This window comes from Sturnus vulgaris, chromosome 3 (genome assembly GCF_052056855.1).
Source record: "Sturnus vulgaris isolate bStuVul1 chromosome 3, bStuVul1.hap1, whole genome shotgun sequence".
Lineage (NCBI taxonomy): Eukaryota > Metazoa > Chordata > Aves > Passeriformes > Sturnidae > Sturnus > Sturnus vulgaris.
Genome location: NC_142245.1, coordinates 50,643,792 through 50,663,853, shown reverse-complemented (window position 1 = coordinate 50,663,853; position 20,062 = coordinate 50,643,792). Strand labels below are relative to the sequence as shown.

The 20,062-nt window shown below is 37.6% G+C and overlaps 1 protein-coding gene across 5 annotated transcripts in view; it reads left to right on the top strand.

Moving 5' to 3' along the window:
* Positions 1-20,062, top strand: part of UTRN (utrophin) — a 344,257-nt gene that overhangs the window by 157,372 nt on the left and 166,823 nt on the right. The gene's annotated exons all lie outside the window — the stretch shown is intronic.

Here is a 20,062-nt window from a genome sequence, read left to right as displayed (position 1 = left end):
TTAATGTTATGCTTTCTATTGGCACCACTCCCAACTACTGTAACGTAGTGGAGGTGGAAGAGCTACAACAGGGCACAGGCAGCTAACAACAGAAGGCAGTGCTGTGTGTAAATACTTATTTCTGCATTATCTTGCATTCTGTGTAGTCCATCACACCAAGATACAGCTGTTATTTCACAGTTTGTTTGTTGGCTCAGTGTGGCTGTGAAGCCCTGTGAGTGTGGAAGGTGGTTTGCCATTCTTTGTTGTGCTGCAATCTGATTAAAATTGCCTGAGTTGTGCTGTGTGAGGGGAAAACTGTTGGGCAAGACTGCCTGCTGTGAGAGAAGGTCTATAACCAGCTCCTGACTGTGCATGTTGTCCTGTCTTGTAACAACTGAAAAGGCAAGTGGAGGTGCTGGGACATGGCCTCCCCTGGTTCAGCATCCCAGTACCTGATATTGTCCATCTCTTTCTGAAGCTGTGCTTCTACACACTCTGCATGATAAATATTAAGTATCATCACTTAACTCATCCATGACCTTACATAATACTGGAAGCCTTTTTTTGGCTACCCTAAGAAGTGAGATAGAGCATGTCAAAGACTGTAATAGTACTCTAGAATGAACTTTGTCCCCTATCATCTTACAGTCTTACTTTAAATGTAAATTGAGATGATATATAATGTCATTCATATTATGACACTGGAAAACACTCCAAAATCACTGTTTGTTTTCAAATTTGTTGCACTTCTGAAGACAAAATGAAGCTCTAACACCTTGCTGTACCTCAAGAGATCAAGCCCACTCTCTTGCAAGTTCTTAAGCTTATTATCTGATTTAACAAAGATCATTTCCTCTTCTTCCCCAATTATGTGGTATAAAATAAGTGTTGTTTTCTTGGTGCATTGTTGAATATGTAAAGAAGAATTGGTTTTAAGGTTAGTAGTTAAATGGTTTTAAGAAAAATGCAGAGATTAAAACCTTCTCTCTTCTGCCTGAAGATGCCTCTGTCCCCAAGGCCTGTGCATTAACTATAACTTACTATGAGTTTAAGGTGTGATAAATTCAGGTGAGAACACCTGAACCTAGACAAAACATGATGAATTTGTTGTTATTGCTGTTGTTACGTGTCATGCATTGTCAAATTAGAATCATCTGTTAAACTGGCATCCGTGCATGGATGGGAGGACTATCCTCCATTGCATTTTGGGTCTAACTTGTTTGGCTGCAGCACAAGTCACTCTGCAGTGGAATCGGTGATCTGAGCTCTGAAGCCTTCTTTTGTCTTTCATTGTGATACCTGAGGCCAGCAACAGTACTGCGCAAATAATGCAGACTTTGAGTGTGGTATCAATGTCTTTTTGAAAAGGAGAAATCCACAATTATATCATTAGTCAGTTCAATTAATTCTCCCAGTGTCTAGATGTTGTAGAAGACTTTCCATTCAGGTTAGAGCCAAAATGCTACAGTCTGTGTTGAAAAATGTTTAGCAGTGACTTGGAAGAGATTAAAACCTAATTTGAAAAAATTAGCTAGGAAATAGTAAGAAGTAGTGCAATATATGTGAAGTCCTGTGCCTACAGATGTGAAGGTGTTCAAATTAATTCAATTATTTTGTTGTGTCATAAAAAAGTTACCATAAGTAGTGGCCAGCTATTTGTCTGACTGCATGGTTCAAACTTGTAGATTGAAAGATCTGGGAAGATAAAAAGCAGAATTGAAGTAAAGGAGGGTGTGGGCTGTGGGGTCTCTCTTACACAGAAGAGGTGTGAGCTTGTGCACAGTCATTTCTGAATGCTTCCATGGTTCCAGAGTTCTGCTCATTCATAGATTTCCTTAAAAGATATTTGGTAAGAGCATGTCAGCTAATCATGATGGGCTCCATCTGGAAGGTTAAAGAAGCAGACTTCTGGTGGGAATGGATGTAAGACAGGAGCAATGGTATGCAGAGGAACAGTTCAAGTAAGTGGTGAAGATGAGAAAGACACTGTGTTTGGCAAGGTGAATACAGATGGTAAAATTTCTATATACAGGGTGAAATCTGTATATCTGTTTACTCAAAATGTTATTGTTGCAGATAGATCAAGAAGAAATCAGAGTACAGGGAAATGAAGTTCATGTGAGGAGTGGTAGAAACACTGATTCAGTCTTAAAAAGAAAGATGAAAAGGTTGTCTTCACAGAATTGGATGAGTTTTTAAATGTCCTGTATGAAGAGCCTGAATCTTGCATTAATCTCTTTCAGAGGAAATGCCTTAGAAGAGGCAAAGCAGTGTATATGCACTGATATCTAAGCTATGCATTATTTTGGATCATACCAACATGTCAGGATAGCTGTTGCCTACATACTGTGCTGATTGATGTGCTTGAAGCATGTAGGTACTTTTTCATGTGGAAATATGCACTTTAGATCATATGATCAGTGCTCCATCTACTATGTTCAGGCCTCCCTGAACCTTTGCTGCAACAAGCCCCTCTGATAGAGGTTTAAGTAGATTCATCAAAGCACTTTTGGAAGCAATGAGTAGCTGGCTCTGCTTATGCTGCAGTTTTGCCACACCTAGGGGTGTGTTGCATTGAGAGTGCCTTGCTGGTAGCAACACACTTCCATGCTCTTGATCATCCTACTGTCATCCTTAGATGGCTTAAATAATTCTACTTTGTCATGGGAAATACATTAAAATTATGTTAGCTCTTTGGAATCAAGGGTGACTTAGAGAAGAGGTTGATGATGCAACTGTATGCTTTTACTTTTTCAAAACCCTATATTTTTTCTTGTCTAAAGTCATTCCAGAAAATATTTAATTGGAAATGGCTTGTGAAAAACATTCCTGCTTTCTGGTGCAAGTGAGAATCCTTTGAGATCCCTTTTGACTAAATTAGCTGTATGAGACTTTTTTAGAGAAAGAGGTTTACCCCCTGCAGTTTTCCCTTTTGTGTTGGGTAATCTAGTTTTGAGAAACGCCTATGTGATTTATTAGGCTTTAACGTATGGCTGATATAATTAGGGCCGGTATCCCTGTGCTCCTCTCTCAAGATTTATAACACAATCTGTTATTCACTCACTCTACAGCTCTGCCAGAGCTGCGTTCAGTCTGAGAACGAGAGCATCCTTTCCCAGAGTGAGGGAGCAAACACTCAGCCTGCCGATAGAAAGCAGCTACTAGGGAAGAACAACTGTTGTGATACACTGGAGCCGTCTTCCTGAAGGAATTCTTTTTTTGTTCCTGAAGCTTTCAGGCTGAAATTAATAACCTTTTTCTGGCTATTTAGTGCACTCCTGAACAGTGGCAGACGATCGACTGCTCAACTTCATTTGCCCTCTGCAAAAGCAGAGCTGAGCAGTACCGATTAGAAGAATCTGTGAAGGCTGTTATTTTTTTGCATTTGTTTTGTAAGGTTATTTTGGGAGAAAAACTTATGCTATATCAATCTTCTTTGCCTTTGAAACGTATAAAGCCTGTAGCTTGCAAAAGCAGTCCTGGAAGAGAGCATGCTCAGAAAGCTGGCAAATCATTGTCCAGTGACCGGGAGGAAATGATAGTTGCTCTTCATTTATAATGCAAATTCTGAGGTATCTTCAGAAGTGTGGCAAACTTAAAATGATGGCTGTGGTGAGAACCTCTCTTCAGAAAGTTGTGGTGTTGTTGCATCGTTTACAGAGGATGGCAGTTTCTTCTCCCCGTTACCAGAAGCTTTGTAAGGTAAGAGATGTAAGCCCTAAATGTCGAATGTGTGTATTGCTAACTCTGTTGTCTTTCTGAGATAAAAAGAAAAGAAAGTGAACATGAGATGAGTGTCGAAATCATCTAGGCTATCTAGTGTTTTTAAGCCTCTCCATGTGTGTTTTGTTAAATAATTCAATACAAAAAAATCACCAAAACAAAACAACCCTGTCCTTGTCAGAGTGATACATTTTTTTTACAAAAGTGCTCTCTTGCCCACCATTTAGGTGTCTGGAAGGAAACTGTGTTCAGTGATTGATTTTTTAAATTTTTATTTTTTTTTTTTTTTTTTTTTTTTGGTAAAATACTACCAGTTCTTTACCCAGGGAGTTAGTTGCTTCTTGGTAAATATGATTCTTTAACTCCTGTCTACCCACTATGTAGAATAACTGTTTTTCTATGCCCAGTGTTATTTTTCTTTTGAGCTTTATGAAACTTTTAATTAGGAATGAGTTCAGCAGACTTAATACGCAGCCATTAATTTCTGCCTTCACTGACTGAGCTCTTTAAGTTAAAAAAAAAAAATGAAAAGTTGGAGAAAAAGCATGTTGACATAGGCTACCAGTTTTTACTGTTTTTGATCGCACCTGTTTTGGTGGCTGGTTGTTTCTATTTCCAGAGATGGTGTTTACATTTTGATTTTTTCACAGACTCAGAAGTTCTGAACCTTAATACTATGGTGATGATCTAGGATACCTAGTAAAATTCACTTTTAAAAGTAGTTTGATCACTCAGCAGATTAAAATAAGTAAATAAAATTAATAAACTTCTAACTGATCTGTAAAATCCATGAGTTAATGCTGCAGTGTTGATGCCTCTGTGAGGTGGTCATACTCTGCTAATATTATTGAACTTTTAATGTAAGGATTCTGTCTTGAAACTTTGCAAAATTATTAAATTCGATAGCTGTATATATGGACATAACATTACAGAAATTCTATTTGGGTGCCTTTGAAATGGTTTTTCTCTTCTTGCTGCTTATGATACTTTAAAAAGTGTCTGTGTTTTTGATGAAAATATGTTTGTGTTTTGCATACAAAGTGTGTGAGAACCAAAGTCTTGTTCTGATGATAAAGCAAGGCCACCTTAACTCATCCTGCCTGCTTTAATCTGAAATGTGTTTTCTGTTGTGAGGAATTAAAAAATTACATCAAGTGAGAGAGATCCCATCCTTAGAGTAGGGTTTGAAAGTAAGGAAAAAGTATCGTTCACTGTTCATAACAGTGAAGCTTGTAGATGAAGTTCTGGCATATGGGAAAAAACATTTCCTTCCAATGGCAGTTTTGGCGTACTTCAGTTTACCAAGCTGTACAATAGATGCATCTTCATTATGAAGAATGAGAGACAGTAGTTTGTGTACATACAAGCTGTTTCAACAAACATTCCTCAATTCTTGTCTATCAGTTGTCATTAAACAGCCTGTTTGCATTTGTGAATAATGCAGATTTTTTGAGTAATGTAAAGATTGGGTTACAATTGCCTATTTAGTCACATTTTTTTGTATAAACTTGTTTGTAAAATGTTTGTCAAGCCACTGTTTAGTGATTCTTACAGTAATAATTATTTGCTAATTAGCCTGAGAGCCCAGTAAATTGTTGCATACTTAATTTGTTGAATTTAATTCTACCCAAGGGGTAGTGAAAAAAATCTTCTAAAAGGCTGTTATTAAAATACATATTCTGATTGAGAACCCATGCAGTAATTGCACTGGGAATTACACATTGCTTAAAATTACACAGTGTATGGTTTTTTGCTTGTTAAAAACTCACGTGGCTTAGTTTTTCAGATGTCTGTGCTTAGTTTACTGAAGGTAGAATTGTTTGTCTTCTTGTAGAATTAAATCAGACACTAATTGAGGAGGGGAAAAAAAAAAAGGTTTACGATCCCAGTCACTTCCAGCAGGTGTCAATGTAAGGCAATGATAGATGGAAGTCTGGTGATGGAAATGTTAATACGTAGATGAGAAAATGTATGGAAATTACTAAAAGCAACTATGACAGTATGTCAGGAAGGATTTCTTGCAGTGCCCTGTATACTGCTGTCTTTAGAATGTCAGATGTTTGTACATGTCCTGTGCGCTCTGTGGATACACTGGTATCGTTCAGATCTGCAGAAGAGGAGCTATTTACTATAGTGTATGAATTATTGCATTGTATCCAGGGTAGATGCTTCATGAACTACATCTAAATATTTCATATGAATTCTCCTCTGAAGTGTAACAGGGGGCCAATAAAATATTTAAGACAAATTCTTGAAGTTTAGTGTTTGTTTTAAACTGCACTGTTTATGACGGAAGAAGTAAGGCTTTATTATTTAACTGTACTGGGAAAATGTCATGATTGTTTCTTTTGACAGCCTGACATGAAAGTAGCAATCAGCATTTATAGTCCACATTTTGAAAATTTCTTTGTAGCAAAACCAAAAATTCTTTGTTGACATACTACAGCATGGCTGAAAACCATGAAATCAAAGTTTAACCACAAAAACCAAGTTTAGGATATTTCTTCTGTTTCAACTTTTTCTTTCACAAATTTCTTCATACTAAGGTGCCTTTTGCCAGATAGACCTTTTCACTTGTTGCTCTTTGAGTCTTTTACCTTGAAATTGGTGGCATACCAGGGCAAAATGTCTGCACTTGGCATTGTGTTGTCACTATGTAATAAGTTTTGCTTTATTGTTGTTAGCATCTTTGTTTCAAAACGCTAGTGTAAGGCTTTGATGCTGATAATGAACAATCAGAAAACTGTTGTATGGGCTGTCATCTGCTCTGTGTTCTTGCTAATGTGCTAGTTTCTTAAAGAAAATATTTTATTAGTTATATCCAACTAGCTCAGACTAGAATGAGCTTATAACAGAAATAGTAATTTTAAGATACAAATTGATAGATCTTTTCTGAGAGACCAGAGCTACAACATTACTTATAAAAATGAAGTAGAGAATTGTGAAACTTTAACTTCCCTGATGGAAGGTAAAGAATAGTGCATCTCTGGCAGACAGCTAAATGATTACCTTGAAATATGTATCCTGCTTGTGGAATTTAACTGTGGTATTTTTGAAACACACTGCTAGCATTCAGGGACTGGAGCATTCATCCACTGGAAAGCAGGCTGAGGAACATACCTAGTTGCAGAGAGGGTTTTTCCACCTTTTTATCTCTCACTTTTTAAATAAATTCTTGAGGGGAACCTGCGTTAAAAATAAATAAATATTAAACTCTCTTCATATAAAATACTCAAGTCTCAAACCTGATCCAACATGAGTCTTCATGTGCTAACCTAGGTGAGTTCCTGACTTCCTCAGCTATGAAACACATCTGAAACATGTCTCCTGAGGTTTTTTTAAAAATACATAATTTTAAAAATGCAGTCCTCTCATTTTATACTGGGTTTTTAATGGCTAATTCATAAAATTGCAGGAAGTTAGAAGTATGGCAAGTGCTGGGGTCAGCCCAAAACATTTTTTTGCTTGATACGGATGATGCATTTCAAAAGACATTTACATTACGTTGAATTTTGAAAGTAGCAGCAAAGGCCCTGTTCCTATGAAATTTTTAAAAAAAATCAAGATCATGGGGGCAGGCAAAAAAAAAAGCCTGGAAGGATGTGTGTGCTAAATGTGTAAGTTAATCCTGGTTCCAATGAATTCAACAAAGAAATAAGTTCTTTAATGTTTACATGACTTTGAGTTGATTTAGAAAATAAATCATTGGCACTTGACATGTTCAGGTATCAAATACAGTTAAGTGTGGATGAGGAGGAGCAGCAATGTAGTATGTTCATTGGACAGCAGAAGTAAGAGCAAGTTAATTTTGGAAACATGTTCTGAAGTAGGCTACTGTATTGAGCAGGTTGTTGATTGGAAAATGAAGCAGTGTCGTCAAAAGCATTGCTAAATTATGCAGACAGTTTCTTTTTTTAGATGAGAAAGTCCAGACTGCTTGATATGGTTCTAGTTGTATAAAGGACATTCTAATTAGATTTAGATCTACAAAAAAGCCTTATTGAAGGGAGGAGGCCAGAATTAAAGGGAGCTGTTGATAATAATGACTATTATCTAATAAAATACAATGAGGCTAGAAGTGAACTGATAAAAACAAAATGGAAAATGGCTATTTTGAAAAAGATGTATTAAATAATATCTAATGATCAGCCTCTCAGGAGTTTAGGAGGTAAATGAAGGTTGGAAATGACTATCCAATGAGTCAAAACATATGAAAACTAGCAATATGGACAAGAAATTAAATTCCAGTTGGAAATATAACAACTATAATAGAATTCAGTTCTCCATTGGTATCAAAGTTCACCTTTGTATATACTCTGTCATTGATGGACAAGCACAATTAGGGACTTTGGTCTGTAGGCAAGATACTGTTAACTGTTATCATGTTATTTACTGATTGATTTCCTTTGGACTTCTGAAGGGATCTGGTAAAAAGTGGGATATTGGAGGGACATTATCATGTTTTGATAGGTCAGAGAGATATGAGATCCTCAGAACTCCCATACACATTGAAAAAAGGTGTGGACTGTGGTTGTGATTGGAGTTGGAATGTGGAAGAACGAGCAGAATTTCAAACAGAAACTTGTAGGTAAACTTGCTGGGAAGACCTTTTGATAGTGAGACTTAGGAGCTTACTAAGTGTCTTTCCCCAAGGACTCCTGTGTCCTTAATCCTTAATAACATAAATAAACATTTTCCAATACGATAGCTTACTTCAGTAAGGCAGTTCCAAGCATAAAAGACAAGATGGTAATTGTGAAGAGCCATCATGGATTTTGAGAAGGGTGCCCAAGCTGTTTTCTTTCTGAGAGAAAGTTGTTGCTGTGTCTTTGGGTTTAGGGCAAGCAGTACTGTTCTGTTCCCTGGTCATGATTTTAGAGACTTTGGATGCAGTCTCTCACAGCCAAATCAGAGATATGGACAAGACAGATGAGCCAAAAGGTGGGAAGACAACTGTCCAGACCATTTGTGTTCTTCAAAGGATGGAACAGAGAGTGGTGCAGTTTAGCATTGGTATGAATCCAGAGTGGAACAAAGTGCACTCTCAGCAGATTTGTGAATGATACTAGAATGTGGAGGAACAGTTTTATTCTCTTTCCTTGGGGAGGGATGGGCTGACAGGAACCCCATTAATTTTTTTAAAAAAGCCCCCCAAAAACCCGAAACCAGTTCTTGCACCTGAGAAGGAGTAACCCAATGCATTGGTACAATTGTGAGAAGGATAGCAGCCAGCCAGGAAGAAGTATGTATGTTTTTCTACTTAGCACTCATGAGGTCATGTCTGGAATAGCATGGTTGGCTTCAGGCCCCCAGTTTGACAGATAGAGTCTGGGGAGAGTGCAGTGCTTGGAGCACATGATGCAGGAGTAGAGCAGCAGGGGAGCTGACTTCATTTAAGAAGAGACAAGGCTCCAGGAATTTCCAGCTGCTCTCACTGCATACCTGGTGAGTTGTTACTAAAAAAGATGGAGGCAGGCTCTTCTTGGAGGGGGCCTGTGGAAGGAAAACAGGCAGTGGGAATAAGCTGCAGCAAGAGAGTTGGGTGTAAGGGCAACAATTTTGCACAGGAGGTGTAACTGCACACTGGAGTGGGTTGCCCAAAAAAAGAGGCTGTTATATTTCCATCTCTGGCAGTATTAACACTTGTAGTGGATAAGGCCCTTAGCAGCAGACCTAGCTTTGAAATTAGCTCTTGGAATTGGCAGGAGGTTTGACCTCCAGAGGTCTTCCAACTTGTGATTTTTTTATGATTCTCTGTGCTAGTGCCCTATTAGCTTATAAGTGAAGACTAAAATAGTCAAAATGATAGTGCAGCAGCTTTCAGCTGTGGGTTCCTCACTTCCTATGAAAAGGAGCTTCATGATTTTACTCCATGTGAAAAAATTCTTACTTCTCTGCTGAATTTTGATGTAAATCTGGACCTGCTATGAGTCTGCTGAACAGCCACAGCATGTACTCATTTGCAAATCCTTTTGCTGTAGTCTAACCTCAGTGGTGGTAATGCAGTACAGTCAGGCACTTGGTGCATATCTGAATTATGTGCCTATGATTAGAAGGCATTTTAATATAGCATAAAACTTCATCATCTAACCTTCCCCCCACCTCTGCATTTTCAGATAATGTTTTCAGAACTAAAGTAGAAGACAGGTTTTGCACATCTTGAGTGATGGGGCTGATCTAAATGAAACCACTTTGTTTCGCCATTTTTCTCATTAGGATCAGTGCCAAATAAAACTGTATCATAAATGGGTACATTATTGTAAACCCTTGTGCTTTCTAGTCCTCCATGTATCAGGCGGCTTCTCTGGAAATAGAATGGTTTATTTAAGGTGAAATAACAAGGAAAAACAAAACGGGAGAGGACATAAAGCTTCAGAATTTCAGTATTCTTAAGTGCTGCACCACTTTCCTATTTGCAAACAAAATGCAGCTTAACAAAAGTTAAGATAGGTTGTAGGATATAGCACTTTTATAAAGTAACATTTTGTAGTAATGTGGAAGGGAGGAAAGGAGAGAGGAGAGAAATATATCAGGATATATGCTCTTAGAATCCTCTTATATTTATTTAAAGGCACCTATGATATTTAAGCTGAAAATATTTAGCTATTGCAGCAAAAATGAGGTAGTTAGTTCTGTTAAAGCATGAATGTAGCATTAATGGGAAACTTGACTTCCATGAACTTCACATGTGTACCCAGGAGCTGGATCAATATTTGATATGAGAACCTCTTGCCATAGTATTTTGCCACAATGTTTTTTGATTTCTGCTATTTTTCAGGAAGCAATTTCCCCCCACCCCTTCCCCTTAGGGCTTAATTACCCATCCCAAATTCATGAAGTTGTGAAGCAGTAGTTGCTTAGAACAGCGTAGTGCTTCACCAGTTTGTGTCTAGAGAACTAACAGTTTTTTCTTGTCTTCTTCAGACAGATCATTTGAGGTTTTTTAAAAAGCTGGACTCACTAGGTAGCTGGGAAAATAATGCTGTTTGAAGATGTCCTGTCACTGTTAGTCATCAGGGATTCTGGAAGAGTTCTGGCCTCCTTTTTGCCTTCCCCTCTGTTTTTAATCAAGACAAACTGTAAGAGACATCATGTTCCAAAGTTGCCCTGAGAGTTTTCTATTTCATATCCACTGCTTGCAGACCTGTGTTGTGTTCTGGCTGCTCTGTGATGTTTTCATGCTGGGCACTCTTGATACACTTTGCAAAGGATTTTACTTCAAAGCAAAAGTAACTTGCTCAGCTCTGCGTAGTTGGGTGATTGAATGTGGGTAGAAGATGTCAGTGGTGTTTTTGATAATTGTTATCCTGTGTTGTGCTACAGAAAGCAATTCTCCATAGTCACAGACTAATTATATTTACTGGTGCTTTATGGTATATGGTAAATATGGTTGGTACTGCAAGTGAAGTAACAAAGTAAAATGCTACTCAACTGAAGTTGTGCTAGGGGAGGTTTAGATTGGATATTAGGAAAAAATTCTTCGCTGAAAGGGTGGTCAGGCATTGGAATAAGCTTCCCAGAGAAGTGGTGGAATTAGAATTCCTGGAAGTGTTGAAAAAAAAGTGTAGATGGGTTGTGTAGAGGCATGAGTTCGTGCTGGACTTGACAGTGCTGAGTGAATGATTGGAATTAAAGGTTTTAGAGGTCTTTTCCAATCTTAATGATTCTATGAATCTGTAGATGCTCCTCAGTTGTTGATGAGCCCTGTATTTATGAGCATAGTGTTGTGGTAATAGGGAAAATGCTGGTTTCTCTGCACTGGTGTTCCAGATTTCTGACCTGGAGAAAGCATCCTTTCTGGGGAGAGGTAGAGACTTTGATTTTCAATGCTTGCTCAATTCTTGGCATTTCTGCTGAGACTGCTGATCAATTAGTGCTAATTGTGCTGGCTTTTGGGATATGGTCCTAGAACAGTCATCTGAGGTCGCCGCTTTCTGTCACCTGCTGTCTTTGGACTCAATTTGTGTACTATGATTTTTACTTCCCTATTCTTTCTTTCTTTTAAGAGGGGATGCATTATTAACCCTGAAATAATAATTTACCCTTCACATTCAATTTTGGATGTTCCATATCAAATACTGGAAATCTCTTGGTGGTTACTCTCTGTTATTTTTTGCTACAAAGAGGAGTATTCTTTTGCTGCAAGTTTCCAATGCAGCAAGCCATTTGAAACAAATGTCTTTCTCCTCTTTCTGTTACTGAAATTGAATTTTAAATTTCAGAGTTTAAATGAAAGTTACTCAATATTTGGCATTCTTGGGTACCTCTGAGAAGGATGGAAGCATAATAAAAGCAACGGATTACACAAAATCTCTTTTTGCCACTTTTTTCTTTATTTGTAAGCATGACAATTTCCTCTTTGAGAAGAGGGGGGAATTGGGTCCAGAAAGCAAAGAGAGAAGTCTGCCAATGATGTTTCACTTGTTTGCTGTGTGTTTGCATGAGGAGTTAAAAGCAGTCCCTCAGCTATTTCAGTGAAATAGCTATATATCAATTTGTAGGCTGTTATCTTTCACTTCATATAGCCCAGCAGTGTAATGATAAATTAACTCTGTTCCATAGTTCTCAGTAAGAAGAATACAGTCTTAAACAATTCAGCTGTTATCTGAAAGCAGATAATTTAGCCCAGTTGTGGAAGACTTTCATCCCTTATAACATTGTTCCCTCTATAATAAAGGTACTTCTAAATTAAAATAATGGTGATAATTAAGAAGGTTCAGTTGAAGAATTTGGATCTGGACATGACCTTCCAGGAGTACTGTCTCTAAGCGAGCTGATGTGATAAGGCACTAATATAGGATTAGTAATTTACATTACAATTTTTTAAATTTAGAAAACAAGCAGATTCCAGAATTTTTAAACTAGGCTAGAATTTTGACTATTACTAATTTTGTCTAAACTTCCTTTTTATCAGATATCTGAGTTTGTCTTACTGTTACCTGAAATCTTGAAATTTATCATTGCATCTCGGACTCCATGGGATGAGGACAGCAGTTTTGTTTTAGTTGAAAACATGTGTATGTCCTCTCCTTTTTTTCAGTGGCAGAGGTGTTTCTCCATAAGGAGAAACTGTAACTCTGCCAGCAGAACCTGAATATACATTTTGCACTATTAATCACTATTTTGCAAGTGTTTGGTTGTGACCAAATGGAGAATGGAGATGAGGGATGTTCTTTCAAAAAGCACTGAAAATTTGGGTTGTCTTTTAATTGTGGTGTCAACAATTGTTTTAATTGGAAAAGAGTGCAAAAGAAGCCCAAACTAGGCCATGCATTTTGTGATTGTGGAGGAATCTTTGGAAGCTGTGATCAGGTTCTAAGGACTACAGCAGACTTTATCCCTTGGAAAAACCTCTTGTTTAAACTATCACTCAATAGCAGTCTAAAGTATAGCTTAGCTTTCTGCACTTCAGGAGTGCTTTTTGTTGTCTAAAGCAGCCTCATAGATTAACAGTACCAGGAAAAAGTTTCCCGCTATGGATTAAAGTCATTTCAAGGAAGGAAAAGTGTCAAAGATAATCGTGTTGCTAGAACTTGGAACATGGTTTTATTTTAACATTGCTGGTAAGTGACTGCAAGACGAGGGTAGTAGCTCCTATTGCCTGCTTGGGTAAAATGACAACCAGTTGAGATTGTCTAAAGCTGCTCACCTGTTCCTGTGGCATAGAAGGTGATACTCACTTGAGAACACAGGTAGTTGTTGGTACATCTGCTGATGGTAACAGTGATCAGAAGGGTGTTTCAGTGGAATGATCCTGTGTGGCTGAAGAGCAACTGATTTTTTTTTCCATGCATTTATAATGAACTTTTGGTTTTAGGTTAACAGTTAATCTTCATATAAGAAAAAACATGAAAGAACAGTTGTGTGGAATAACAAGTAAAGAACAGAAAATATTAAAACCAAAGGAAAGATAGCTAATGTGTGGTAGATATCATAGAATGGCCTAGATTGGAAAGGACCTTAAAGATCTAGTTCCACCCTGCTTACCATGGGCAGGGACACCTTCCACTAGACCAGGCTGCTCACCATCCAGCCTTGACCATTTTCAGGGATAGGAAATCTGCAGCTTCTCTGGGCAGCCTGTTTCAGTGCCCCACCACCCTCACAGTGAAAATCTTTTCTTAACAACTAATCTTACTGTCTTCTCTTTCACTTTAAAACCATTTCCCCTTGTTCTATCACTATCTGCCCATGTAAAATGTCACTTTCTCTCTTTTTTTTAAAAAATAATGTTCCTTTAATTGCTGGAAGGCTGCAATGAGCTCTCCCTGGAGTCTTCTCCAGGCTGGACAACCTCAGTTTCTTAGTCTGTCTTCAAAGGAGAGATGGTCCAGCCCCCCCAGTTGTCTTTTTGTTCCTCCTCCTCTGGGCCTGCTCTAACAGGTTCATGTGCTGAGGGCTCCAGACTTGGATTCAGAACTCGGGGTGGAGTTTCATGAGGGCAGAGAAGAAAGGGAGGATCATCATTTCACCCACTGGCCACATCTCTTTTGATGCAGCTCACGATGTTATTGGGGCCTGTGAGCTCACATTGCTGGATAATGTCCAGCTTGTCATCCACTGGGTCCTCCAAGCTCCATGGGGCTGGTCTCAGTCAGTTCTCCCAGTCTGTACTCATATCTGGGTTTGCCCTGACCCAGGTGTAACACCTTGCATTTGGAATTTTTTATCTTTGTAAGGTTTTTGTGGTCCCACATCTCATGTTTGTTCAGGTCTGGCTAGATACTGAATTTAGGAATAAGACAAGGGAATGCTTTGGTCCAAGGCTCTATGATTCACTGGGTTCAAAGTATTTTAATTGTTAAAACTCAATGTTTCAAATCAAAATTTGAGGACACAATGAAGATTTTGTTAGTGAGCAAATAGAGGCTTTAATATTACTGAGGTCCAGTACATTGTTCCCTGGGGGATCATGTTGATTGTGTTGGAATGCAATGAACATGATTGTAGAAAAAGAGAGACCTTATAGGCTGAGCAAAAAATTAACAGCTTTAAGGGAGAAGAAATTAAGCCATCTAATGGTGTTACTTTTGCATATTTTAGTAACTTGACTGTCAGCATGCCCACTCTAAGTTTCTTGTGCCTGGTGAGTCCTGCTGGAAGTTATGTCAACGTATAAACAACCCATACCATTTTTGAATCAAAATATAAACCATATATGCATAGAATACACCTGTTTTCTTCTTGTAGGAAATCAAGGGAAATGAAACTTAACTGGTAGTTGTTTTGATACTGTCTGAATGGCAGATCTAGACCAGCATGCAGTAAATTTTAAAATAGAAATGAGAAGGTGTAAGAAAGCTCTACACTATATCTTTTCTAGGCTTTAGTCCAATTGCATAGGGTGTGTTGAAAGGGAACTGTGATTTAGATCATCTTAGAAAGCCCGGGGCATAAAGCTAAGTACAATAATTTGTCTTGTTTAGCATTGTTTAATTTGATTATAAAATATGTTTAGATTTTATGACTGTTTTGGTATTGTCCCAGCATCTTTGCAAGAGATAAGTCTTTGGTAATGGCATTTGTATAATGACTTAGGGAAAAATAAAATCAAACTAAAGACACTTTAGAAAGAGAAACAGCTGGCTTACAGTTTATAATGATGGTATGAATTTTGTGGTCTTGTTGTTTCACCTAATGGTGATTTACTGGGATGGTTTTTGAAGTCAGAGTCAACACACTGAATTGGAGAGTTGGCAGTTTGTCATTACTGCACTTGGAATATTGTGGCTTCAGTTTGTAAGGGAGCCTGGAACTTTTACAGGCAAGGTGACCAGAGAAAATGAACCTGCTGGAAAGACAAAAAGATATAAAATAGCACAACTAGGCACTGAGCTACAGAAAACACCCATTTCCCCAGTTGTTGCAGCGCTGTTTCGTTTGTTCTTCTGATAGAACGTTTGAGAGATGCTCTAAGGTGAAAGTAGAATAAATTCCTGTTGCTGCAGGAGAAGAATGAGAGACTGGGTGACATGAAATAACTGCTCTGGAGAATTTCTCAGTACAGGAAGAAAATGAGCCATGATCTCTAGCCAAATACTGACACTTGTATTGGTTTTTTTCTTTCCCCGCTTCCCCAGACCCCTAAAAGTTTCGCCAACAGAAAATGAATGCTTCTTGCTTCTGATACAGCCCCTTCTCAGACTTTGTGTTATTTGTGCGAATCTCTGATTTGACTGCTTCAAGCAGCAGGACTGTCAGGGCTTGCACAAAGTTAAGAGATAAAAGAAGCTACACTTTCTTATTGTTCTCTCTTGTGCTGTAAATCTATGCAGATGCACAGGCCATCACTGCCTGTGGCTTTCTTTTTGTAAAAGAAGGTACAATATAATTTTTCTCAGTGGAAGAAAGCAGAACAAAGGAAAGTAAATAAAGTGCTGTTCCTTTTGATATATTGTGGCTAATTTTATTCTTTATAATTTGATCACAGCCATGGGAATTCTGTATGCTGATATCCCCTGTTACTGTAGCTGGTTCTGGCAAACTTCCTTTGCATGATCATTTGACAGTAATTTTCATACATTCTTCTGAGGAAAATGATTACTCCCTCTTCCCCTCTTTAATTTTTGTGAAGGTTTGCAGAATGGTCACCTGTCAGATAAAAGTCAGTGCATTGAGTTGCCACCTGCTCGTTCCTCTGCAGGAGGCACCACAAATGCTTGATATTCACTTTTGGAGGGAGGAGGAAGCCCTCTTTCCTCTTCTCCGTGAGCGCTATCCCAGCTGATGCAATGTAAGTGGAGATGTAATTGTAATCCTAAAGTACAATGAAATATTTTGTTGCTGTGTGTTTTGGAGAAACCTATTTCTAATATTTCTAGTGAAGAAAGGCCATGGCTTCAAAGTAGTGTTATCCTTTATTTTGTCCACTTGTTATATTTGCTACTGTCATCCTGTTTCACTAATAATAGTTCTGAGATTTTGCAAAGTGAATTCTGTTGCACCATTGGTATGTAAGTTTTTTTTAGGGTGAGACTGTCTAGGAAGTATTAAATTGCACTGTGCCTGTGATCGCAGTGGAGCTGTGCATGGAAAGGAAAGCTGCTCCCTTATTCAGTCATGTCTGTCATGGTATTTTTATAGATCTGTGAATGAGGTGAGCTATATAATTCAGCCTGAGTGATAAAATGGATTTGATTTAAAATGAGAGACACAGTGCTGTGGAGGTATATGATAGGACTACACCCGAAAGGTCCTTTGAAATTGCAAACAGAATTTAGCAAGCAACCTTCCTAAGAGCATCTGTTCCTGATGATAGGAGAATATGTCCTAAATTTGCTACTGGAGTTTAGAGAGAAGTATAAGTTGGGTACATGTGGTTCTGCCCCAGCATTTCCTTTTGAATTTTTAATGTGTCAAAAATATTTTTTCTTGTGGTAGAAGCCCCAGATTTTTTGCCTGGCACATGGAAAGGTGAGTTATGTATGCATACAAGGATTGTGTGATGCTATAGATAGCATTGGAGATGGACAAACGTTTCAGATAAGTGAGTGATTCTGGAATATACTTCCCTTGTATTTGAAGACACTTTCATTGTATTTGGGGAATTCAGAGATGTACATACGAATTCAGTACAGAAAGATCAAGTAGGCATTTGAGGTGATGTTATATTCATGTTTCTAGTACATAAAGAAATAATCTGAGTGATAAGAAACAGTTCAGATAAAAGCGCAGAGACTTAGTTGTCACCTGGTCTTAGCCCAACGCTGAAGTCATCTCTTCCTATGTTACTTAAGAATAATTGTCTGGTCTTTGTAGGAACGTTTGTCTACTTTTAAGACTGACTGAGTCACCTTTTTCAAGCTATTAAAGCAATTTTTTTTTGTATTTTATTCTGATGTGTAAAGTAAATTTTCTTCCTTATGATTGAGAGAAATATGTTATAAGGTCCTTAAACTCACCACAAAGTTGAATTTACATTTCAAGAATGCATTCCCGTTGTACTTTGCACACATTTCAATATATAGTGAAAGGCCATTGTGCTTTCTCCTTTCTTATTTGCTCCTTGGGTAATTTGCAGTTCATTTAACTGTTTCTGAGAACTAGTGAAGTTAAGGTAAATGACACTTGGTACCATTCCCAAGGTTTGTTATCCTGTCACTGAAGGATATTAAGTTAGCCTGACATGATTGATAGCTTGACATGATTGATTTTTGACAAATCATGTGGGCTGGTGCCAATTTTCTTCTTATGTATGATGTGCATACTACTTTTTTCACAGGAATTGAAGTAAAGGTTATAGACAGTACATTCCTTAGCTGCTTCCTTAATCCCTAATTTAAAGAGAAGAGTTATATCTGCATTTTTCTGCCACCTTCTGTTGGTGCTCAGAGATAACTGCTAATAGCTCTTAGACACTAATGGCCTATTATTTAAGTATTATTTCTCAGATTTAATAAGTTATCCATAATTTGAGAAAGCCACACTTATTAATTTTTGGCCTTTTCTCTCCTGTTGAGGCTCAGATTCTTGCTGCTTCATCTCTGTGGTTAAATAATTATCTGAAACACAATATTCCTCATTAGTGAGAGTGGAAGCAGAGGAAAGTACTGAACATTCCTTCCTTCTCAGCATAATTACTTAATAGCTTCCCTTTGTGGTCTTGTTACTGGCTTGAATAAAAACCTGCTGTTTTAAAAAACCAACATCATAGATAAATGCAGGAATTAAGGTATCATTTATTGAGTTTGTCTCTCTATAAAGGAAATTAACTATTTCCATAGTAGGATGTTTAATTTTAAAATAATATAATGATTTTGTTGTTGATAAAAATAACAGCTCATCTTTGTATTAAGGAAGTGGATCTTCAGGCAGTGAAGCAAACTCTGGTAGGATGGTATAAAAGTGAGTCTAGAAATAACTATGCAAACAGTCTGATCCAAACCTTAAACCTCAGCATGTGTGATATTACATGAATGTTTGAATTAGTGTGACACCTTTGCCAGTTTTTGAACACTCAGTTAAAAAAATAACTTATTTTATGATACTAGAAAGCAGGAGACGGTTTTGAAAAAATTACCACCTATATCTTAGCGAAGGATTTGGCAATGTCTTCATACTTAAAGGCAAATGTGGAAATGAATGATATCTAGTAGTAATGAGACCTACCTGTCACTCTTCCAGGGAAGGTTTGTTACATAAGGGTGTCTGTGTAGATCTTGCTGAAATGATAACATGTCCAGTTGGCACTGAAAAGAAGACAAGGATTTTGCCTCAATTACGTTCACAATGGGAAAGATGGCATTTTTGGAACCTTTTTTTGCTCCTTACTGAAACTGAGCATATCATGGAACGTGTTTTGACAGTGAATGGTATATGTAAAACAGGTATAAAGAAGAATAAAACCACAACAAAACCTCTCTTCTGATCACTTAAAGCATGGAAAATTTAAGTGGAGGGAATTAAAAAGAATTATGAAATTGTACATTTTTACCTTTAAATACTGTGAAAGGCTTAGTAGTAAGCAGCAAATTTTTTAAGCAGATGATAAATGTTTGAGGGCATTGTATCATCTTTTAGGTCTGCTTAGAGAAATTCTGAAAAGCTCCATGGTGGCTCACAAACAGAGTTTTTCTGGAATACACAATACAAATTAGACATGCACAACTATTTAAGAAATTATAATATGAAAAACTAAAGCAAATGACACTTCAATAAAGGAACATAATAATGAAGAAAACTGAAGGCTAGTTTAATGAACTTTTTGATAAGAAGAATCATAGTATATGCATGTATATGCCCAGAGAATACTTGCTTCTTCTGGTGTTGGCAATGTATCTTTGGTTTGGAACTTGTTAACTGTAATGGAATCTTTGTTTAAATTAGGTCCAGCAGTGAAAATAAGGAGAAATAAATGGATAATATATTTATAAACAATGAAGGACAAGAAGATCCATAAGATTTAATTAATTAACCTGACTGTGCAAACACACTATAAAAATGCTGTTTTATACCTTCCTGTTAGGTGTTTTCTGTTTTCTTATGTTTTCTGCTTCACAAGCTGGAAGACAGTTTTTGGTGCGTCTCACAGGAGGGTAGACTTTGGTTTTGTTTCCAACGTCTATCTATTTTATAAAGAATTAAAATGAAGAGCTTGTTCTGCTAAAAGAAGCTTGCTGCTTGTTACTGCTGCCTCTCATTCTGACTTTTGCTGAGGGTCCCTCTTCAGCCTCCCAGTTGTCTGTGTTTTACATTCAGCTTGGGCTACAGACTGCCTTGAACCACTGCACTCCTTCAACCACTGCACAGCCTGTGCTTGTTCAGTGCTCTGCTTGTTGATATCCTTGGCTTTAAGCTCCTGGGTGTCAGGATCACACAAGTAATGAATCATAGAAAGCTGATCATGCTTTGCTAAAGT